Genomic DNA, 24,519 nt, shown 5'->3' on the forward strand with positions numbered 1-24,519 from the left:
GTAATAATCCAATATTTTATGCAGTAAATGGGTGGCTGAACATAAATGAGGAAGTTGGCTAACATCAATGATAACATTTAGTCTTCAATAGCAGAGAGAGAGCAAATGTGTGACAGGGGGCAGATTCAAGTTATTTGCCTGCATACTTTTAGAACAAGACTAGGTTTAGTTTTAGAATTCGCTGATATTAGGATTCTGATCTGAAGTTAACCAAAACCTAGTGCAGTATTCTTTGCTTCCATTCCAGGCATCGTCAGTAATTGTCACACAGAATAGTGTTAGTCATATTTGGAAGTAAAATTGAAAAAGTAGATTTTCGAGATCTTTCATGAAGTTGTAATAAGAAGAATTCAGCATTATAGCTGGAGGTAGTGAGCTACATATAGAGAATATGGAGTATATAAGAAGGACAGCTTCAAAGTGTTTGTAGTTTTTGTTTTATAAAAGGGGGTGTGTATAAAGAGAGCTTATGCACTTCTGCATAAGCGGGAACCAGTTACAATGAATTGTTTGTGTACCAGGAGGCTTGTAGCTCTCTCACATATGGCCATGTAAGCAATATAGGCAGCTTGAGAAAACTTCCGGCCTGAACGGGAAGCCTTTTAGCTAGATTAGGACACAGGTTATGTGGGCTGACCTTCAGGCACTGGTTACTGGCAGAGCTGGCCAATAGGGCTGCTTGTAGTGGGGCCAGGTGGATTTTGGAGTGCAACTTTAGGTGCATGAATATTTGAATATTTGAAATTTGTGCCTAAAGTACATACAGATGCATGAGTGTTTGTACTTTCAAAGTTGATGAATGCTATATGCTGTGGCGGGTAATTTGTCCATATGTTACTTCGGGTCAGTAGCACTAATGTCACATTGCCCGAGCCTGTCCAAACTTTCCATTTCCCTCTAGCAGATAAGGTAGTGTTGCAGATGGTATTTTTGGGCTTAATGTAGGTATGTGTAGCAAAGGAATGTTGGGGATTCCACGCTGATCTGTGAGGTAAATTGTTGGTTCTTTACTGTAGATTCTTGTGATTTAGCGATGACGGATCCCTTATGGTACCTGATGGACTGATAGAACTGTGACGTAAGTATTCGGGTGTTGTGAATTAAATTCATGTTTAGAATGTTGAGTTCGCAGTTACAAGCCACAGAATAAAGAAGTGTATTAACAAGCGTGGTGTATTCGTTTACGGGTACCCAGCCTGGGGAGGATCCTACAACTGGAAACGAGATAGGAGATATGCAACCCAAAGATCACCAGTGCTCTCCCAGAGAGTCTGTTATGGTCTAGCACACTGCTCGTGCGTGTCACACATGCCTCAGTAAAAGTGAAGATTGACGTTTGGCGTATGCGGAGTCAAAGTGCCACTCCAGCCAGAGTGAAGCTTTTGAAGATAACAAAAGCTGCACTAATAAGTTTACTCATCGCTGACCAGAAACCTGCTAGTAAGGCTGTGAAAGAGATACTGCACCCTTATGCAACACTGAGTTATAAATCATACGGAACGATAATGCTAAAGGCAATGAAAACCATGTACTATGCAAAAGGGTGAAGAAGGTACAAGACACAAAACCAGTATCTACCGTAAAGGAGGAAGAAGTTGCAGCGAGTCCAGTGACTGGGCCAGACGACCCCAGTTCAAGTAATGAGCCAGTACTTGTAGAAGGTCTGGAGTCAAATGCACAATATGCACTCTGAACAGCATATACGTTCCTCAACAGTAGCAAGAGGTGCGAGGTATACAGCCATTGCCTTCCTGAAACCACCACCTACATTCAACACTGCTAAAAAGCAGAATATTGGTGACAGATGGACTGCCTGAATAGAAACAGTTGATGATTTTATTGATGCACTGGAAGAAACAGGTAACAAAATGATTGTCAAATACCTAAAATGTCTTGTCGGTGAAGGAGTAAAATAGGTAATAAAAAAACTGCTGCGAAAGGTATGACAAAAAGTTCGCGAAATAATTGACAAATATGTTGAGAGACTTGAAACGCTCATCAAGCACTGTAAGTTCAATTAATTTAATGACGAACAAGCTATAAGTCTCCGAGTTATCAACGGATGTCTGTCAGATTCATTCAGACGATGAATGCTGGGAGAAACCCTGCCAGAGATGAGGAACATGCTGATTGACAAGCTGATGACATGGAGACCAGATGTGCTCAGAGTGAGTCAGTCGTGAACATGAAAAGTAAACAGAAACACACAGCAGAAGGACACAAAATGATGTCTCCAAGGAAAAAGAAGCTGTGCTTCACATGTGGATTTCAGTTTCCACACTAAAGTAAATGTCCCGCCATTGGACAAGTATGCAAAAGCTGTGGGAAGGAGAACCATTTTGTAATGGCTTGCAAGGCGAAGGATTAGGCAAGTGCTTCACGACAAGAAAACAAAATGGCTGCCCGAACGTTGCAGAAACGACATTCTACGCATCCCCACAAGGCCAAGCAACAACATCAGATGAGGCAAATCAACGCTAAACGAAGTCCATCATCATCTAAATCTTCGCTCAAGATATTGCATCAAGTGCCTGTTCACTAAGTTTCAATACTGCTGCTCATATGGGACTGATATCTGTTAACTACAACATGAATGCTCGTCGCAAAATAGTAAGTCAGTTCCCAACATTGTTTCATGGATTTGAAAAACTTAAGATAATGAAAGGGCAACTGCAACTCAATGAGGATTTTCGTCCTGTTGCTCAAACACAAAGATGAATTGCATTTCACCTACAAGAAGCTGTTGAGAAAGGGCTTGAGACAATACTAAAGAATATCATTGAGCAATCTACTGGTCCATCTCTGTGGGGTTTGTCCCTATTGGTAGTGCCCACAAAGGACAGTGAAGGAACTGTACACATCTGTGTTGATTTGTGTCAAGCTAACAAGTCAATTGAAAGAGAACGACATTCTGGTCCGCACATTGTCAACATGATCACACAGCTAAATGGTGCCAAAGTCTTCTCTCGCCTTGATTTAAACAAAGTATATTGTCAATTGGAACTCGAAGAAAATTACAGTTACATTACCACCTTTTTTACCCATATTGATTTGTTTAGATATAAACGATTTAGTTTCGGTGTGTCACCAGCTGACGTTTTTCAAGATGTCATTTAACGTATCATACAACCTTTCATGAATGCTTTCAATTACAGTGATGACTTATTTGAGCTACACAAAAGGAACATAATAAGGCTCTTACACAAGTGTATTCTTGACTTGCTGATGCAAGTTTAACCTTAAATGCTGAGAAATGTGAGTTCCACCAAACAAAATTCAAATTCTTTGGCCATTTTTCTGATAGGGGTATGACACTGGATCCAGATAAAGTACAAGCTTTGTCAGCCAACAGTCTCCCACAAGATGCTACCACGTTACGTTGATTTCTTGGCATGGCCAGTTACTGTAGCAGATACATACCTGACTTTTCCACTGCAAGTGCTCCCTTAAGAGACTTAACAAAAATAAATGCTTCATTTTACTGGTCCCACAAAAGGGAACAGAGTTGTAGGAAAATCAAGCATACAATTTCTGATGCCATTGAAATGGCCTACTTTAAACCTTCGCTTCATTCGCAGAAGTTGTTGTTGGTTCAAGCCCAGTTGGGTGTGTTCCTTGTCCAACATAGTGGACACAAGTGCTAGAAAGCTTATTGTGGTACATGCAAGCAGATGTTTGTCACAAATTAAACGTGCCTATTCACAACCTGAGAAAGAACATTCAGCAGTGGTGTGGGCTTGTGAACCTTTCCACATTTTCTTATACAGGAAACCTTTCACTCTTGTAACAGATCATCAAGCATTGCTTACCATCTTTGAAAATCCAAAAGCCAAGAGCCCTTCTAGAATTTAACATTGGGGTTTGCTACTACAGAAATTTGACTACACTATTGTGCACCAACCAGGGACAGATCCAAACCCTGCTGACTATTATTCATGAGTGTCAGGACAGTGTCATGGTACCCCTTCCAAAGGGGCTGAAGCCTACAGTAAAGTCCAGTACACCTACCCCGATTTCTTTGGAACAAATCATTACTGTTACAAGCAAAGATAGTAACATGTTGATACTAAAGGACATTGTTGCCAATCAATCCTGGAAACAGCACTTCCAACCTTTTACATGTGACAAACGAACTTGAGTTTTGGACACCTTTGTGTTACACCGGAGGGGGAGCTTACTATGAACTCCCTCTATTGCCAAAAGCGGCAACTTTCTACTACGTTTGATTCATGATTTGAGAATCGATTTACAGTTTTGATAACAGCTTGCCAGTTTGCATACCTATTCTCAGACTTAACATTGGAATCGCGTTTGTCATTTTTATTCTGAAATACTTTGAAGAGAAGAGTAGCTCTAGTCTCTACGAATGGGTATTTATGGCTATCTGAAGCTACACATAAAGAATATTAGGATCAATAATATTAAACTGCCTTGAAAAAGTCTTAAAAGATGAAACGTGTTGGCTGATCTCCTGCTGGAAGTGTTATTGTAAAGAATAAACCAACAGTGAACACTTGGAATAGAAATTGGATCTTATTACTGTCGATTGCAGAAAAAGTATCTGTTTGTTCCTTCACAAGGACTCATGATCTGTATTGAATAATGTGTTTATGCTTGTTAATATCAATTATTGTTACGGTCATGACAACTCCCTATGAGGGTGATGAGTGCAGTTCTATAAAATGTTCACGAATATTAGAACTTCAAAAATGTAAAAGATTACATGTCTGTTACTAAAGATGGTATTGTCTTATAAGGTTTGCAACAACAAGTAATTGAAGTGGCCCATGAAGGACATTGTGGAATTGTTAACACTAAATGAGCTCCCCGAGATCGAGTTTCCTCATCTTTACGAGAGAGTTGAAGGCCTATCATTTGTGCAGTTGCTTATCTCCCAAAACCACTCAACATACCTTGAACTTGTCTAGTTTACCAAAACATGTATGGGAGAGAATCTCTGTTTATTTCTTTGGTCCTCTAAACAATAGACATCACCTGATGGTGGTTATCGAATAATACTCGCATTTTACATTAGTAAAAGATCTCTCATCGATCACTCAAGAAAGAATCATCAAGAGGTTAGACAAAATATTCGCAACACCGGGTGTTCCTTCAATTCTAAAGTCTGACAATAAAGTCTGACAATCACCCACCTTTTAACAGTCGAGAATTCAGAGACTTTCATAATCACCTCAATGTGAAGCAACAGAACAGCCCAAAAGTTTGGCCACAAGCAAACGGCATTGTCGAATACTTTATGAGCACATAATAATAAGAACTTCCATGCATGCTACATTGGAGAACTTTGTTCTGAAGTCAGCTCTCCATGCTGCTCTTCAAGCATACCTGTCGACTCCTCATTCAATGACAGTTGAAATTCTGCAACCCTAATATTTGGGAGAGCAATGACTATCAAATAACCTCAATGAACCAACAAATGATCAACACCAGATGGTGAAATTCGTCAAACAGACTTGTGCAGTAAGCAAAAGATGAAAGCACATCCCGGCAAGCATCAATGTGCCAAGAACGCCACTTTCAATGAAGGAGATAGAGTATTGGTGCGGCAACAGAGAAAATGCAAATCTGATGCTCTCTTTGATGCTGGACCCTTCAAAGTCTTGACTGGTAAAGTACACATGGTACGTGTTCACATTACTGGAAAGTCCATTACGTGAGATTCTTCACATTTCAGGCATCTGCCTCTTCAGTCGGCAGTTCCTGATGTCAGAGATGAGACTGGTTCGATTGAGACTGTAGAGAACCCCCTGACTGCATCTATCCTTACCTCACCAGTGCCAGTCATGGATACTTCTCTTCTCTCTTCACAGCCTCAGTGGACACGATCTAGGGTTTGGTCAGTGCTCCACAACAACTTATAGAGGAGTTGTAATGTATATATCAGTAAAAAATATATATTTTATTTAGATCGAGATTGAGTCATCGGCATGGGTTGCACCTGTTGTTTTTTTTACCAAAAGAGGGGGTAAATGCATAGGAATGTGCATTGACCTCATGGAGATTAATAAACAAGTTACTTACCTTGGACAATGCCTTATCTGGTAGAGACTCCATATAGATGGAGATTCCTTACCTAAGAATTATCCCCAGGCATCAGACTGGATCCAGAAATGTTTTCATGAGCAGTACCCGTGTACTAAGTAGGTGGAATTGATCAGCTCCGCGTGGAGTCGTCCCCACCAGAAGTGACATGTGCTGTGTCTATATAGACGACACCACAGCCTGCCGACTTTCCACGCCAGAAGTGAAGAGCTACAAAGATCTTTAACCACTGGTGTGTAATTCTAGGGCTCTGAAAGGAGAAAGCCCTGTCCCTGGAAATCTGTTCATAGAGTGGGGAGGGTGGGGGTGCCAGTGAGTAATCTGCCGCTAGACAGAGTCCCTACCAGATAAGGTATTACCAAGCTGCTTGTTTATCTGATAGAGACTTCTAGCGACAGACTCCTCCCCAGAGGTGGGTCAGCGAAACAATGATATACCAAATAGTCCCTCAGGACCGAACAGGCAAAGTTTCCATCCTGATGGATTTGACTGTCCAGACAGTAGTATTTTGTGAACATGTGCAGAGAAGACCATGTTGCTGCTGGCAGATGTCCTGGACTGGGACTCTGCATGCTAATGCAGTGGTCGCAGCCTTGGCTCTGGTGAAATGACCACTCAAGCCCTCAGGAGGTTGTTTCTTGGCCAGTGTGGGAGATGGTCCGCTAATGCACTGCCTTTCCCTTCTTCACTCCGACATAGCCCACGAAGAATTGGTCGTTCACCCAAAACTCTCTTGTGCATTCAAGGTAGAGCAACAATGGTCTTTTCTTGTCCAGCCGTGAAGTTGCTTTTCTTCTTTAGAGGGATGTGGCAGAGCATAAAATGTAAGCAGGATGATAGACTGGCCTACATAAAAAGGGACTTTCGGTAGAAAGGAAGCTCTAGGTTAAGGAACCAGCTTATCTGAGTAGCTGTTCAAGTATGGAGGCTTGGACAACAAAGCCTGAAGCTCACTGACCATCCGAGCAGATGCTATTGCCACCAGGAAGGCTGTTTTGATGATAAGGAGCCTGAAAGGACAGTTGGGCAAGGGCTCAAAGGAGGCACACATCAGGAACACCAGAACTAGAGCAAGGTCCCATTGAGGAATAATGAAGGGAGATGGTTGCAAACCTTTCAAGAACATATGTACCATAGGCATTTGAAGAGGGATGGTTGGTCAGGAAACCACAGAAAGTCTGATAAAGCAGAAAGATAGCCCTTTAAGGTGCCCAGAGCAGAGCTGTGCTGGGCAAGGGAAAGAACAACGAGAAGAACCTGAGGGAAGGGAGCGGAAATGAGTTCAACCTGTCTTTCTGTACTCCATGCCACAAACTTGCCCCAATGGCAGGCGTATACCATTTTGGTGGAGGGACATCTGGCTGCCAGAATAACATTGCAGACTTTGGGTGGAAGGTCAAAAGCTGTCAATTTTCACTGCTCAATCTCCACACAAGAAGGTGGAGCATTGACAGGTGTGGGTGGTGAACCATCCCCTGCCACTGTGATAGAAGATCCTTCTGAAGGGGTGTCAGGAACTCCCCATCCGGTCTGATATGCCAGCACCCTCAGGGGTCTCTGCTTGCTCACATTCATGTACCCTAAGATCACATTCATGTACCCTAAGATATTCTTGTTTTATTTTCCCTTTATCTTGTAAGTGCCAATGCTTGTTCCTTTTTGCTATATTTCTTGTAAGTGCCAATGCTTGTTCCCTTTTGTTTTATTTATTGTTGCCAATGCTTGTTCTGCCAATGCTTGTGTCATGGATGTCTACAACAGTGTCACATGATTGGACAAGTGCTGGTTGCTAGGCAACAGTCATGCTTGTGGGCGTGGTTAGCCTCCTGTGGTCTGACTGCCACCGATTGGCTATAAAAGACAAACCCTCGCACAAGACAGTGCCTGGCTTAGTTCCTAGTTCCCTGTTGTTGGCTGGAGTCTGCTGACATCTGAAGACTCTTCAGAAACCTCCTAGGAATTCCTTCTTCAGTGTCGGACAGGAGCATGCATCGGTCCACAACTTCCTCACCATCGGACAGCTAAGTGCAGTGAAGTGCATGTGTGAAGTGAAAGGCTGTGTGACTATGACATGTCTTTTCCGTTACGCTGGGCACATGAGTCGAAAGTCTTGTCCTTTGAATATTTGCCTTGTGAATTAGAACTCTTGTACTGTGCATATCTGACATGTGTATCTGAACTCTTGTGCTTGGCATAATTGACATCTGATTTGGAACTCTTGTATTTAACATATTTATTTTCGCGTTCAGTGCTTTGGGTCATTTTCGTTACACACTAATTACTGACTCGGGAGAGTGTTTCTAATGGACCCAAAAGAATAATGATGTGAATATCTATGCGCTATCTGCATAAAACAATTCTATTGAGGCGAATATTTGCATAATTGAGAACGTGCTCTGCGCATGGAAGAACTCTGTCTATAATTATCCCCCTGATTGTCACAGTGTCTGTACACTGGTTTACTTAGCCCATAGGGTTTGTTCCTAGATGTGAAGATATGGTAATCTGTGTATTGTGAAACTGTTAAAGAGGTGTCTAGGCACTGATCTCAGTGATATTAGTTTACCTGTTTTTTTATGACAATTAATCATAGCCACTGACTCTCTTTGGCATTACTGATATGTTATGAAATGATTGTTAGGGTTTTGGTCTTTTGTAACCTAAAGCACAAGCAGTGATAACCCTAATGGAATTCACAGAACCTCTTGAGAACCAGGTTATCACCATTACCTATAGATAAGTATATGTTCTATGTTGAGTGCAACTGGGTGGCCCAGAAATATCCCTGTACTCTCTGTTGCACTTCTTATTTTGTCGATAAAGGAAGTCCTCAAGAAAAGTACACTACTATGGAGACAAATCCCCTCGAGGGTGCCAGGCTGGACCAGGCTGTGTGAAGTTGCAGTGCTCTCTCTCTCTTTCTCTTGTCCCATTCCCCTTCCCTTTTGGGACACCTGCCCGGACTCCTGTAGTTATTCCGTAGTGCTAAGAGATGTTCAAGGAGGAGAGAGGAATGTTTATCACTCATGCAGATAGCCTGGACTTCAGGTGAGTGGCTGCGTCACAGTCTTACAAGTGGAAGCAAGATTCGTGGACCGATGGCCATGCTCAACAGCTCGTGATTCCAAACTGTGTAAGTCCAGTCTGGAGTCACAAGGATGACTTGGGTCCTGTTGTCCTGATCTTCTTCAGAACTCTGGACAGGAGCTGTATGGACAGAAATACCTGGGGGCATATTATCAAGGTCCGGCGTTAAAATTATCGCCGCTTTATCGGCAGAAAACTGCCGCTAAAGCGGCGATAATGGGCTTGATAAAATGCCGCAGAGAATTCCCATAGAAGCCCATGTTCTTGTGTCAACATGGGCTTCTATAGGAATTCTCACGGGCATATTATCAAGCCCATTATCGCCGCTTTAGCGGCAGTTTTCTGCCGATAAAGCGGTGATAATTTTAACGCCGGACCTTGATGATATGTCCCATAGAGAGAACCTGAGCTTCACTTGAAAAGCGTCTCCGAGCCAGAGTTGCCTTGGAAACTCCAATGCTCAGAACTGATTGCATTGCATTGCGCATTTTCTGAGGTGGTCAACAGATCTAATCAAGGTTCTCCCCACTGCTGAAGGGGACCTTGCACCATCTCTGGAAGGAGGTGCTATCTGTGATTGCTAGGCATCTTCGGCTGAGTTTGTCCGCCCTCACATTCAGGGAGCCCACCAGGTGTTGAACCACCAGGGAAATGCCCTGATGTTCCAGACATGTCCAGAACCTCTTGACAAACAGTCCATACCCAACCCCACCCTGTTTTATTGATGTACCCCATGGCGGTGGTGTTTTCCATGATCACCTGCACTAGTCTTCTCTTGATGGAGCATACAAAGGCTTTTAATGCCAGCCAGATCGACAGAAGGTTGATGTGGAGTCTGGATTCCGCTGGAGACCACAGGTCTCTCATCTCCACCACCCCAAGATGGCTACCCCATCCCAGGAGTGATACATCTCTCACCACTAAAAGATCTGGTTGGGGAAGGGAAAAGGGTCAGCCTCTGACCCAATCACAGTTCGTTAACCGCCACTGCAGACCTTTTGCAGTTCCCTCTAAGATCTGCACCATGTTGGAGAGATTTTCCTGTTGCTGAGCCCACTAAAACTTCAGAGCCGCCATATTCCAGTGGGCATGTGTCACAAGCAGGATACAGGAAGCAGGAGCCCCAGCAGCCTCAGAGTCAATCTCATCAAATTTCAGGATAGAGGCTGACACATCACATTCATAACCTGAATACCCTGGACTTGCCGTTCAAGAGGATAAGCCCAAAACTGAAGTGTCCAAAACAGCTCCAATGAAAGGGAGCATCTGAGAGGAATATACTACCACAAAGGGGAGATAACATGTGCATTATGGGGCTTCCAGGCTTTGAGTCCTGCCCCTCTCTTCTTCTGAAATGGCCTCCCATATTTTAGACGTTTTTGGTAAAAGCCGCCATCTCTATGGTAGAATATTGTGCTAAGTTAAGTCAACTGTAACTCCTTGTTTGCCTATTTCATTAACAACACTTTTTGCTGCTTTTTGTATTTATCTCATAGGTTATCACTAATTTTCATACCACTTGAGAGATAGGTCCTCTGTTTATATCTAAGCCCACCCAGCACTTACTAATTGCAGTGTAGAGGGCATAGACACGGCCCTGACGAATGCCTTAGACCCACGGCTGATTAGAGGCAGAAACATGTTGGCATAATTATTTGTACAGTGACGCATACAGGTCACTACATCTAAGTATGTCTCCTGTATTTACCCCTTGATTATCTTTTAATCAACCAGGGCTACCACCAAATTAAAGGATACTTTAGGGGATTATCCCATGGTTTTGTAAAGTCATAAACGGGACCTAAATTATTGTCCTGAGAGAAGAAATATCTAAAAACTCCCTCAGAAAATTCCCATTCTTAGGTCGTATGCCCTGGTACTATCATCTTACCAGAGTCGAATGAGGTGGCAAATGATGAAGCATGTCACATTATGTGAGTGAGCCATCTTCGTCCAATTCTTGGAATTGCCTTGAATTTAGGTAACAAACAACTAGCAGCATAATTGGGTCTCTGGTACTAATTTGCTGACTTTCTGAATAAGCAAACAGCATTTCTCTGAGGGAAATCAGATGTAATTTCAGCACGCTGATAGTGAACACCAGCGAATGAAGGAGATCCGCAATAGTTTAGAGGTGGGAGACGACAACCTGGGGCAAGTCTGCCTTCAACAGCCAGTCTTCTTGGGTATGCTTGTCTGTCCTGTGTCTTGGTTATGCTGCAGTGAAAGTCAATAGATGGAGGCAGAGCTTCACAACAATGAGCATGGCAACCCCATGAAGCTCCCGAGGAGGGACCAGGCCGGAACCTTGCCACGCATCATGATGGGGTCTGCTCTCCACCCCATGAGTGCTTGCATATTTGGTGACTGCCTGAGGATTCTTTACTGGCTGGAAAAGCTCTGCCACACTGCAACTCACTCTGCTGAGCCTGGCAAGGCGAGATGTGTGGCTTCTGGAGTACTGTACTCCTTTCGTATGGCCCCACCTGCACCCCTCTGCTGCCTTGCTCTTGTCACATCCGATTGCCCCTCAGCAGTGAGTCTGGACTCGCTAAATGCTTCTGATGCCTGGTGTCATTCGGACTGGGGCAGGCCCCAAAGGATCTGCACGCTGTGGAGAAGTTGCTGGTGGCCATTCGAACAGGAAACCGGGTATGGAACAGACCTGCTCCTCTTGAGACTATTAGTGGGTGCACCCTGATTCCTAACAGGAACCCTATACTACCCCACTGCTAAGGACGCAAGACTACACAACTCTCCCGCCAATGGCGGCCATCCTGGATTGCGCTCACTGTAAAGGACTCTCCTTTTTGGGGTGGCTATATTGGAATAGTCTCACTCTCTTCTTTCTTCACATCTTTAGCCTGTAGAGTAGAGCATCTGGACAATTACTCTTTCAAGGCTCGGCATCCTGCTTACACTGTTGCCTACTTTCCAGACACTCCATCCTGCCCTTTTTTGGCCTTTGGAGACTTGCTTTACAGATCTCACTAGCATCTGAAACCCTGATCTTGGGAAGACATGTTGCATTGTAAACCCAAGCCAAATGGCCAATTGTTTTTTTGGAGGGAGTGGCAAATAATTCATAATCCAACCCCACATTCTCGACCATGGCTTCCACACCGGAGATTCCAGAAGCTGCATATCATCATTCCTGAAATAATTAACAGAAATTAAGCTTTCCATTGCCTTAGTGAACTCAGCAGCTAGGGCCATGACAGAGGAAATAAATATATGGGTGGGAGAGGCAGAAGCTCCTTCAGAAACCAGCTGAATTGCTTACTTCCTTGGAGCTTAGGGTTGTGAACTTGGAACGCAGAACAAACAGAACCCCAGAGTGGGTAGGCAAAATCTGGTGGCTACACAAAAAGACCATAGATCATGGAGAGCGAAGCTGCAGAGACAATGTGTGTATTATTTGAGTCCCGGAAGGTTTTGAAAAGAAGACCTATTGACGTTCCTACAAGTCTTTATTCTAGCAATGTTAAATCTCACCTTTGACCCTACATTGGAGTTCCCTAGGGCTCATCTCGTTAGAAGGTGACCACACTCATCCTCTACCCGCCCTAGCCAATTCCTGATCAGTTGCACCTGACACCAATACACTCACAGGATCATAACAACAGCCAAGGAACATGATCCCTATCAGTATGAAAACTTTTTGGTCTTCTAATGGCTGATTTTTCCTAAGACAGCAAAGCCAATTGAAAACAATTTCTTGATCTATGTCCACAACTGTGAAAATTGGACCATAAATTTGGTCTCTTTGAGTATGCATTGATTATTGTCACAATGAATGGTTGTACATGTGAATTCGAGGAACAGGAGTATCTTAAAACATTCCTGGATGCCGCAGAAGACTTGACAATGGACATCTCCAAGGGCCCGAGACATGCAACAGCTCCAAAAATGTAATTTGAGAAACATACAAGGATCCTGATATGGCAAAATGATGGAGAAAGGAAAAAATGCACAAAAAAGTGAAAGTGGAGGCAAACAATGTACATGGAAACCCACAACACTGGGAGAAAAATCTAGGGGCCATATGTTTCAAGCTAACGTGCGATCGCAAAATAAGGAATAGCCAAATTTGCGATTACCTATTTTGCGACTGCATTTAAGGACTCGCAAATTGCGATTCCTTAAATGCAATGTAAAAAGCACAAAAAAAGTGCAATTTGGCCTTAAGGAATTGCAAATTACCACCAGCTTCAAATTAGAGGTAATTCGCGGTTTTCTTTAAAAAAGCACTTTTACGATTTTTTAAAAGTGCCATATGTCGCACATACATGCCCTTAGGGCATGTATGTGTGCAAAATGTGCACACATGCATTTTTCAGGGGTGCAACAGGGTGTCCTCTTGGCACCCTCGCAACCTTGAAATTGCATTCTCAATTTGCGATTCTCTAATTGCTAATCGCAAAATGAGAATGTCTTCCTTCTCATTCCTATGGGCCTCCTAGCCATAGGAATTAATGGGAAGGTATTCCTTATTTGCGAATCTCAATTTGCGATTCGCAAATAAGGAATAGGTGGGATTCGCACATTTATTAGCAAATTCTACATACATTGCATTTTGCGATTCTCTAATTGCGATTCGCAAAAAATCGCAATTAGAGTTTCGCAAAATTCGTTTTTGATACATATGGCCCTAGGTCACTACCTAATACCCAACTTTAATTTGTCCATGCGCTTCTTGGAACTCCATAAAAAAAGGTCTTCCTGATGGCTATCTGCAGCTCATGTTGCACATGCGGAATAGGTCTGTTTGCAGCCGATAATAATTTCACCCTCTTCTGGCAGACTTTTTTCATATTGTATTATCATGCTTAGAGTCAATTTGGTAAAGTAAACTTGGTGTGCTCTTTCATAGTTTGATAAGCGGGCTCCATGTAGATCTCCTTTGCAGCCCCCAACCTTTGTCCCACCACTACTTCAATGCCCAACATCTCTTCCGTTGCCACAGTAGCACCTCACTGTTTCTGGGGTGCTCCCTACGACTAATGCTATAACATTCTCAGGGTCCTTCCCTATTCTGATTTCATGTGGGTGCCCCAATTTCTATAAGGTTTTGTCAACCCAGTAGCCCAAAATGAAGAAGGGGAGGAACCTTGAATCCCAGTAGCCTCAAAGAGTACCTTCAAATGGATATATAGTGTTGCTTCTTAAAGTACTGGTTTTTACTCAAGCAGGCTGGACAGTAATTAGCAAACTATGCATGGCGACATTTTAACTAAATATTATTTTACCAAGTTAATCGTTGTTTATGGAATTGCATTAAAAAAATTTACCCATACGACTATTGAGGAAACCTGCTGATGATCTATGTGTTATCTGTTGAATCACTGACGTTTTAGAAAAATTCTGACATTGCCTATCATTTTAATTCTACTTGGCACTAACGCACTGTAACAGACTTCATTGTCTAAATTAAGTATTTTGCATTATTGTATAAGGGTTTTTCATGGACTTGGTGACCCAGCTATCCTCTGCAGTGTTGTCACTTGCCCCCCCGTCCATATCTAGTGAAGTATGACCACTTCAGTGCTAGCTTTTGTATCCCTTGGCTGCATTGCCTTTAGACACCCCTAAAGCCTCTTTCCTCAGTGAGTATATATTTTGTGCTGGGTACCGTTCCGCCCACTCTGCTCCTGGCATACTTCTCCTCGAATCCCTTAAGCTTACTCCCAGTTACCTGACCTCTTTCTGACCCGGAATAATAGCTTGGTCCCTCACCAGTTGTGCTCATTTGATTCTCAATTTCTCTCTAAAGCTACTGTGATTTTCCGAAATCTAATTGCATGTCTCATGAGAAGGGTGGACCACTTACATAAACAACCCCCACTGCTGAGGCCACCAACCCCAACCCGCTCTATTGAAATTTGTATCCCTCAATGTCCATGGGCTTGCACCCTACACAAAACATTTTTCAAAAACTCTCACAGCATCACGTCTCCAAGAGTGCATGTCAGTAGTAGGCAGCTGGATGGCTCAGAACTGCCTTAAACTGAACTCTGGTCAAACGGAAGTGGTGCTGTTTGGTAATGACCCCAGTTTCTGGACCCCTGCATGGGGGGGGGTTGGTGGCCGGACACACTTTGCCTCCAACCCCCCCCCACCTAAAAATCTGTGAGTATGGATTGATGAGAAACTCAGTTTTAAAGACCAGGTGAATGCGGTTGTATCCTCCACCTCCTATACTCTCAGAGCATGCAGAAAAATAATGCCTTACCTCCCCAAAGATAGTATTCAAACAGTCATCACTACCTTAGCCCTGTCCAAACTTGACTACTGTAATGGGCTCTACCTCACGCTGCAAGAGGGGCTCATGCACAAACTACAGATCCTCCAGAATGCAGCGGCACAATTGATTACAAGTATACCAAAATATACCTCTATCTCGGCTGAGGTGAAAAGTCTTCACTGGTTGCCTATAAGGAACAGGTCTCAATTTAAAGCCCTGTGCTTGGTCCACAAGGCACTACACGGAGAAGGTCCCGAGTTCCCTAAACAACAATTCATTTGGTATGTGCCAAAAAGATCGCTGCGCTCATCAGAGGCAAAGCTGATTTCAGTACCCAGAATGCATAAAACTAGCTGGGGAGGCAGAAGTTTTGTGGCCTGCGCAGCAAAGGCCTGGAATGGCCTCCCGCTGCACCTCAGATCCACAACAAACCTATTCTCTTTTAGGAAGGCTTTAAAAACCTGGCTTTTCTCTTCGTAAATATCTGGCTTGGTCTCCCTCCCGTGGCCTCTGTAGGACTTCACACAGCGCCAGGACACCCTTGGGTAACAGTGCGCTCTATAAATTGCAATAACATAACATAACATAAAAAAATTTAGGAAAGCAGAGGCTGGACATAGCACTCCTTCAGGAGACACACTTGACCCCTACAGTATTTGACAATCTCTGTAGAGACTGGTTAGGCCGGGTCATCCTTGTCAGTAGGCCAACCCCCCTTCCACTACAGACCCTATAAGGGGCTTGATTAGGAAGAAGACTGTGGCTAAACTCCTTCATAACTCACTTTCCCACAAAGTTTTACAGTCATGGGCTAACCCGGAGGGACAATACATCTTTTTCAAGATTAAAATCAGGATCATGGCTCTCCCTGTTGGATCAATTTATGCCCCTACCTTTTCACAAGGCACGGGCTTTGGTAGAAGCAGACTAAAATGTTACAATCAATCCTATTTTAGACAGGTCTGGCACTGCCAATACCCACCACAATTGAGATGTTTTCTATCGCATTTAATAAGGACCAACACTTGATTGAACGCAGATGCCTTCCTCACCCCGGAGATTATATGCTTCCTGCAAGGAGATTATATGCTTACCTCTACCCTCCATGGATATCTACAACCTGATAGATTACTTTCTAATGACCCCTACCATAGCATAAAGCCTGGTTACTGCTTTAATAGTTCAATTTGGAATTTTGGCTCATGACCTCATCAATAGAATAGGGATTACCAACAACCCCTAGGGGATTGTGGTGCACGAACATTTATCACTTTCGAGAGCCTCAAAACATTAAAAGGTTGGGCTCCCATCTCTGCATGTTCTTTGAAAAAAATGCAGACTCCGTGACTTTTGCGCAAACCTTACGGTGAGCGGGAAAGGCCTGCATATGCAGTTTCTTTATGTGAGATGCAGCAATTGCAAAGAAACGTGTTAACAAAACCAAGACACAACTAGTCTTCAAGGCTCGCTCGCTCGTGTGCAGAGATGTATTCAAGAACCCAATCGCATACTGATCTCTGTGGATTACTGAAGGTCAAGTTTGACCCCAGTGAAGTATATACGAAAGATGCTCAGACATCGCTCTTTCAGTTTTGTCAATGTCATTACAAAAGTGCAGAGAAGGCGGGCAGGCTGTTAACCTTCCAATTACGCAAAACAGAAACCTCTCGACAATCTGAACTTCATCTGAGATTTGGTGACACACCCGTTGGTGATTTACCTCTGAGTTTCAATCATCCTATGAATCAGTAGACACCTCGGACACTTACCCAGTAGAAGGTGCAAAGAAGACCTTCTTTGAGGGCCACAGCATTCCCCGGCTGACCGGAGATGAACCTAAGTTATTAAAAGAAGGTATCTCTGAAGACAATATTCTCTCAGCAATTGACAGCTTGGACACAAAGTCCCCAGAGACAACAGATTCCTCATACAATTCTTCAAAATAACAAAACCCTTTATCACCCCATTGTTAGTATCAGTCTTTTGTACACCACTGGAATCAGGCCACTTTGCTGTCGAATTTAACAGGGCCCTTATCTCAGTTATCTCTAAAGTGGCAATGAGCATCTGATCTGCTCTAGCTACAGACCTATCATGCACATCAATTTTGACTATAAAATTGTTGCTAAAGTGTTGGCAAACTGCCTTAATCATGTAATTCAGCAATTAATTCATCCGATGCAAGTGTTTTTTTTACCAGGTTGTTCATCTACTAACCACCTTTGAACCAGCCACGTCATTTGGCAAGTCCGAGCAGAGACGGAGCGCGTTTGACAGGGTGATGGGATTATCGGTTTTGAGCAAGGGAATGCATGGGTATTGGTAGGGACCTCCTTACTTTGGTTAAGGGACTATAATGGTTAATTGCGGTGGACACACCTCACCCTTCTTTTGTATACAGAGAATTACCACTTGCCCACTTTTGCCTTTTTTATCCTGTTGGCCTTGGAACAACTGGCAATTGAGATTCAGCAAATGGCCTGATTAGGGACATAATGACCACGGCCGGGGAAGACAAGGCATTTTACTACATTGATCCTTGTGACTTTGTTGCATCCCACTAATTCACTAACGACTTTAGTGCATTTCATAGAGTCCTTCACAGCCTTCTTAAGTTACAGGACAAAATGGTTGAAATGAACAGCCATGCCATTAACCCCAACCACTATGCAGGCTTATACATCTTATTTTCCATTTCGATAGTTGTCAAACAGACTTGAAATGAATTACATTAATGGTGCTTAGGTAATCATAAAGGACATGCTTTATGGTCCTAGCACAGCTGTAGGTATCCAATAGATATGGATAGGTCACCTTCGTGTGGCATGCCTCATCATGGGTGACCTATCCACAGCAGGATAGGTAGGGGATGTCCGGAAGTTTAAATCAAAGTAACCGGATAATTTGTGAGGATCCGGATAAATAAAAAATATCTTTGTGTATACCCCGTGGGAATTCCCCTTTATTAATGGAGTACCCTCGATATTTTTAAAAGGGTAGTTGTGTGGATCTTTAAAAGAATCTAATGCGCCATCTATCCACTTATATCTTGGGTAAGTTTAGTTCATTTCTAATGCCCAAGTGGGACAACGGCCTTGATCAGGGCTGTTTTAATGATGGTGCACTACCTAATGTCACTCATTTGGTGCAATACAATAAGGGATATGGCCTAAGGGCTAGAGCGGTCAACCTCGAAGCTGGGGAGCCGGGTTCGAGTCTCGGCAACAACACTCAACATCCTGTGGTTCTGGGCAAAACACTTAATCCCCATGTGTCTAACAAAATGAATGTGTCCATCTGTAACACAACTGGTTCTCATGTAAAGCGCTCTGATACCTTCGGGTCGAGTTTGTGCTATATAAAATGCTCCCCAAACAACAATGGATGCAAATAGCAAGAGGCATTCTCTTACCTGTTGTCGGTTGAGTTATGTATTCCTTGATATGGGTTTCTTTGCATCAAGGACAAGATGGGGGCTCCTCCTTGTTGTCACACTCTCATCAAGGGCAGGGAACCATACCCAAACTACCGGTCCCGTTTCCATCTGGTGAAGATGGAAATATCTACAGATATACATCAACAGGGGCCTCGTGAACAGGCTCACTGCTAACGTTCATCATTGAAATTGAGGGAAAGGACATTTTCTGGTCTCAATGGAAACACTGTAAAACATGACACTTAGATGACTTAGATGACATGCTTGTTCATGGCCAGTGGTGGCTGGTGACATTTGAAAGGGGTGGAGTGTAGATGTTGGTATGATTTTTTATGTGGTTTACGGTGTGTCTTCCTGAGAATAAATTGAAAAAGATTGGCAAATGGTGCATTTTATAGCAAATATATTTTATGAGAAAGCAAGGTTTATACATCAGTGAAAATGTATAGTCTTGAAACACATTAAAAACTGCCTCATATATTACTGCATTAATATGTTTAACATTTACTATAATGTGCAGAGTGTACAGTGCAACAACTTCAGTCCTTTAAAGTGTGTGCTTGTCCAGGGGCTTGCACTGCATGCAGCATCAACTTTGGAAACAAATGCTCTAACCAGGCTTCAGGAAGCACCCACTTGAGGTTCTGTAATTCTCGAGTCTGACTCCATTTCGTTCTGTGCCACCATTTTGTGTTGCCCTCACGTAGGCCTGTGAAGGTAGCCTGGCGAATAAAGTGGCCTGGACTTCTTAGTTCATGTATACATTAACTAGGTTTCTTTTTGACTCTGAAATGAACTCTTAGAAACTGACCTCTGCACCTGAAACTAACCCCGCAAAGCCAATTTCCCTGATCAATCTGTGTCTGAGATTGCCAATCAATGTTCAGGACATCGTTAACTTTTAGTTTCCTTGCACATGCCTTATCTTGTTCAGCATCTGTTACCGTTTCTTTTTTTTATGTTTCTTCATTACATGGGTTATGCTTTCAATTATAGGTTTGTCCGGCTTGTGGAGATTGAATTTGGGACATTCCTAATAATTAACTTTTGGGTTGGGATACTGTAAATTGAGTTTTTGTTATGTGACACTTTGTTTGAAAATGTACCCTATTGGCTAGAATTTTGTGCAGTGGGTGTACATTTATAATGTGTATATTGGGTATAAAAGGAGACGTCTCGCCTTAGTAAAATGAGCAGTCTCCTGAGAATTTACACTGTGATGTATTTCTAGGATCACTGTTACTAGCTGCAGCTAATAAACTTGGTCTCTGATGCCATCCAGAAGTATTCCGTGTCTCTGTATACCAAGACAGGTGAACTCGAAGATCTTAGGCGTGCCCCTGACGCCGCTGGGTTAAACCCCGGTTCTTCAACTAGCGCCCAGCGTGGGGTGACTTCAGCGGTACTGGTCCAAGCCCGAAGATTGTGAGGAACCCTGTGAGGAAATTCTGGAGGACGGCCGCCACTTCATCGACCCCTGCATGTCGACGTGGACCGAAGGGTTTTTCTGCGAGGCTTCCCCTTTCCGACGGCTGAGAAGGACTGCTGCCCTGACTGTCGCCCTGTCTTGGACCCTCTTGTGATGATTTGTAAGGCGAGACGTTAGACGGTCTTCTGGTGGCGTGACAGACATTTTGGTTAAGTATAAGTGGGTCGCTCCCATGACTTTGTTTTGTTTCTTGGTTTTGATTCGGCCATTGCAATAGTTCACGCCGGGGGGTTCGTATATTTGCGAGTGTATCATTTTTGATAACCCCTTGAAGTTTGAAGCAAGACTAGTGAGCTAAAAGATGCCTGGTTTTAGCAAAATTAGGAAATGGTTTTGTTGTAGTTGTAATAGGGATTCCCGATTGGAGGACTCATGTCCGATACCTCCGGTTGGAACTCCAACTTATGAGCTCTATTCAAAGCATGGTGTAGGTCCCATTACCTTTAATGCAGTATGGGTTTGTTATACAAGGAAAGATGGTGTTTTACAATTGCCCCAACATGGTAGTTTTGAATCAGATGTTTTAGATAACCTAGAAGTTGCACTATTTAAGAAGAAAGCCCGGCCGGCGATGTTTGACTCTTTTCGCCTTTGGCGTAAGGAAGCCAAACAGCGAGAAATTAAGCAAGCTAAGAGAGATAGGAAGGAAAGGAATATATCGGTAATGCAAGCTGCTAAGCAGTTTAAGGAAGATGAAGAAGATCGTGCGATTGAAGTGTCAGATAGACAACATTGCATGGCCATTGACAAATGTTACCCGGCTTTGCCACCTCTCCTTTCAAATGTGACAGTAGACCCTGAAAAGGATCCTTTGATGTCACATTTACTGAGATTAGCACCTCCTTATGTGCAGGGTGCTACTGCACCTCCGTTACCTCCAGTTGTTGCACCCCTTGTTGTCGTTCAACCCCCTGTTGTTGTTCAGCCACCCGTTGCTTCACAGGTGGTTCTTCCTCCCCCGGCGCAGCCCCCTCCAGGGCCGCCAGCCTTGCCACCAGCCTTGCCTCAAACTCCTTCGCCTTACACTCCTTTATCTTCTACTTCTCTTATTTCTGTCCCTACGTCTTTGTCACCTCAAAACACTTTGTCTCCTGTCCTCATGTCAACTTCTTCTCCTTCTGCTCGGCAACGAATGACTGAGACTGTCACTAGTCTTTTGTCTCCTTTCTTTGGGTCACTGAATATGACCCCTGTTTCTGAACGTAAGCAGAGATGTAGTCAGCTCCCTGGTCCCGAAGAGCGGGCAGTGTTAGATCTCCTTGCTCGTAGATGGGTTTCGAATACCTCCAAGTACAGTCCACAAGTTGTTATGGATATCTTCCTACAGTGGGCGGCACCAAAACAAAGGTATGTTTTTGATGTCATGTGTACCTTCCTTCGTCAGGAGTGGGAAGATAATGAGTTGGGTTCAATTCCACTGGAATTGCTTAATGTTCAGTCTGAATTTGCTAAAGGGACGATAGTGGGTTCAGATGTTGAGGAAGCGGTAGAGACACTACTCACTTTTAGGTCTAGACTTCCTCCTCAGTCATTGTTCGAACCTGACCCTTCTATTAGGAGAAAAGTGAAGCAGTATCCTATGAGAGAGGTTCCCCCTGTATGGAGAGAGGCAGTTGTGGCTGCACCGGCTCATTTTCAGCGAGTGTGGGTGCATGTCCCTTGGACTTTGCCTGACCCCCGTAAAAATCCTGCTGGTTATTATAAGGAGTTGTCTCAGACAGTTGATGTGTGTGTTATGAATTTAGCTGACATAGATATGTTGATGGGTAATGTAGTTCCTCAACCCTTGTGGGCGAAGATCCGTCACGAGGATCACGCGCCAGAGTTAGGAGATACGTGGGTTAATATTACTGCTGCAGATGGTCGGCAGGCAGGAGTTGCCAAATCTGAACCCTTAGTTGCAGAACTACCTGGTAGGATTATTAATTTAATGAAAACCATGATGCCTCCTCTGCGGGTGAATTGGGACAAGTTAGCAGCATGCAAACAAAAGAAAGACGAGAGTGTGTCTGATTTCTTCACTAGGTTTGAGGAAACATTCATTGATCATAGTGGTCAGGATATGAGTACAGAAGGTGGTCAGAGGTTGTTTGTAGATAAGTTTGTTTTTAATTTACTTCCTGAACTTTCTAATAAGTTAAAGGACTCTGAGAGTACATGGGCTGTTTCTTCTTCGGCTCAGATATTGGCTACTGCGCAATACTATGAGAATAGAGAGAAAGCTGAGAAGGATAAAGTAGAGAAGTAGACTAGAGAATTAAAAACAAAAGTTCTTCTGCAGCAGGCTTATTCGGCACGCCCTAATCAGCGTCAGTTTCAGCAACCTTCCCAGTTTCAGCAACCCCCACAGTTTCAGAAACTGTTGCAGAAGCCTGAGTCTTTTGCTTCGCGACTCCCGCTAGGCCCTAATCAGTGTGCTTATTGTAAAGAAAAAGGTCACTTCAAGAATAGTTGCCCGATCTTGCTACAGCGTGCGAATGGTATGTCTGGTCTGAGAGGTCGTGGTGGTTTCCAGCAAGTACCTAGGGGTAGGGGACGTGGTACGTTTCCCCAGAATGAACGTTCCTTTTCCCCTCAGAATTCTATGAATTATTTTGACCAACAGAATGTTCCGATCGTCCAGTCCGCTCAGTACTATACTGATGATTATTATGTTGGAAGTGAGAGTGCTGGTTTTAATGATAGTTAGGACAGCCATGGACAAAGGGAGGGAGTAGTGTCAGTTCCAGTAGACCAGAGTGGACCTTATGTTGAAGTGATTACATCAGGTGTGGCAGAACCTTTTCTTTTGGATACTGGTGCAGCAAAGAGTTCTATCATGCACTCTAAACTCCCTGGCGTACCTTTGTCTGGCTTGACTAATGTTTCAGTAGGATTTTCTGGCGCCCCAGTTCATAATCCGGTTTCTTGTCCTTTGCCCCTTTCTATTGGTCCCTGTGAATTGGAGGCTCCCCTTATTCTAACGACGGGCTGTGGCGAGAATCTGTTGGGTTTGGACTTGTTGAAAAGATTGCATGCAACATTATATTGTGCTCCTTCGGGAGTACTTCTTACGGTGGGTAAGACAGTGATTTCCCCGATGTATCTGTCTAAGGATCGCCTTCCACTGGAACTGCGTTCTCTCCCTGATACACTTTGGGCTACAGGTCCCAATGATGTTGGTCTCTTGCAGATTCCACCCTACGTTGTTACCCTTAAGTTGAATGCAAAATTACCTCGCATTCCCCAGTACAAAATTTCCAGTGATGGCGCAAGAGCTCTTTTAGCGATTATCTATGATTTGGTTGAGAAAGGTGTGGTTGAAGAAACAAGAGGTAATGTGTGTAACAGTCCTGTTCTGCCTGTCCTTAAGCGTACTAACTCTTCTCAGCCACCTGTGTATCGGTTTGTGATCGACCTTCGAGAGGTCAATAAGATCGTTGTGCCACAGTTTCCTGTTGTCCCGGACATTACTGCTTTATTGACTATGATCCCTGCCTCAGCTGCTTTGTTTTCTGTTATTGATCTGAAGAATGCCTTTTTCAGCATTCCTATTGCTGAAGAGAGTAGGGATATTTTTGGCTTCTCTTTAGGAGGCCGAAGCTTCCGGTTTAAACGAGCTCCTCAAGGTTATTGTGAAAGTCCTTCTATCTATAGTCAAGCTTTGAAAACACAGCTTGATACCTTTCCTCTGCCTCCTGGTGCTACTCTTATCCAGTATGTTGATGATCTTTTGGTTGCTGCTGACTCTGAGGACATTTGTAAAGAAATTACTCTTTCTTTGTTACGCCATTTGTCTGACCTTCATCACAAGGTTTCACCTTCTAAGTTGCAGTATTGCCGCCAAGAGGTGACCTACTTAGGTCATCTCTTGTCGAAGGAGGGAAGACGATTGACCCCAGAACGTATTCAAGCAATTGCTCAAATGTCTGTACCACGTACACAGAGAGAGGTGCGTGCATTTTTTGGCATTACATCTTATTGTAGACAGTGGATACCAAATTTCTCTCTGTTAGCGAAACCTCTGTTGGCACATACTTTTAAAGCTATACCACACCCTCTTCCCTGGACAGAGGAATGTCAGAAGAGTTTTATGGATTTACGAACTGCACTGTGTTCTGCTCCTGTGTTAGGTACTCCTGACTATAGTAAGCCTTTTACACTCTATGTGCATGAGAGAGAAGGTTGTGCGTTGTCAGTGTTGGCACAACAATTTGGAGA

At 43.5% G+C, this 24,519-nt stretch overlaps 1 protein-coding gene across 2 annotated transcripts in view; it reads right to left on the reverse strand.

Annotated features, from left to right (window-relative positions):
• LOC146816680 (adhesion G protein-coupled receptor F5-like) overlaps positions 1-24,519 on the reverse strand; it is an 873,687-nt gene that overhangs the window by 67,534 nt on the left and 781,634 nt on the right. The window lies entirely within an intron of this gene.

This window comes from Triturus cristatus, chromosome 6 (assembly GCF_964204655.1).
Source record: "Triturus cristatus chromosome 6, aTriCri1.1, whole genome shotgun sequence".
Taxonomy (NCBI): domain Eukaryota; kingdom Metazoa; phylum Chordata; class Amphibia; order Caudata; family Salamandridae; genus Triturus; species Triturus cristatus.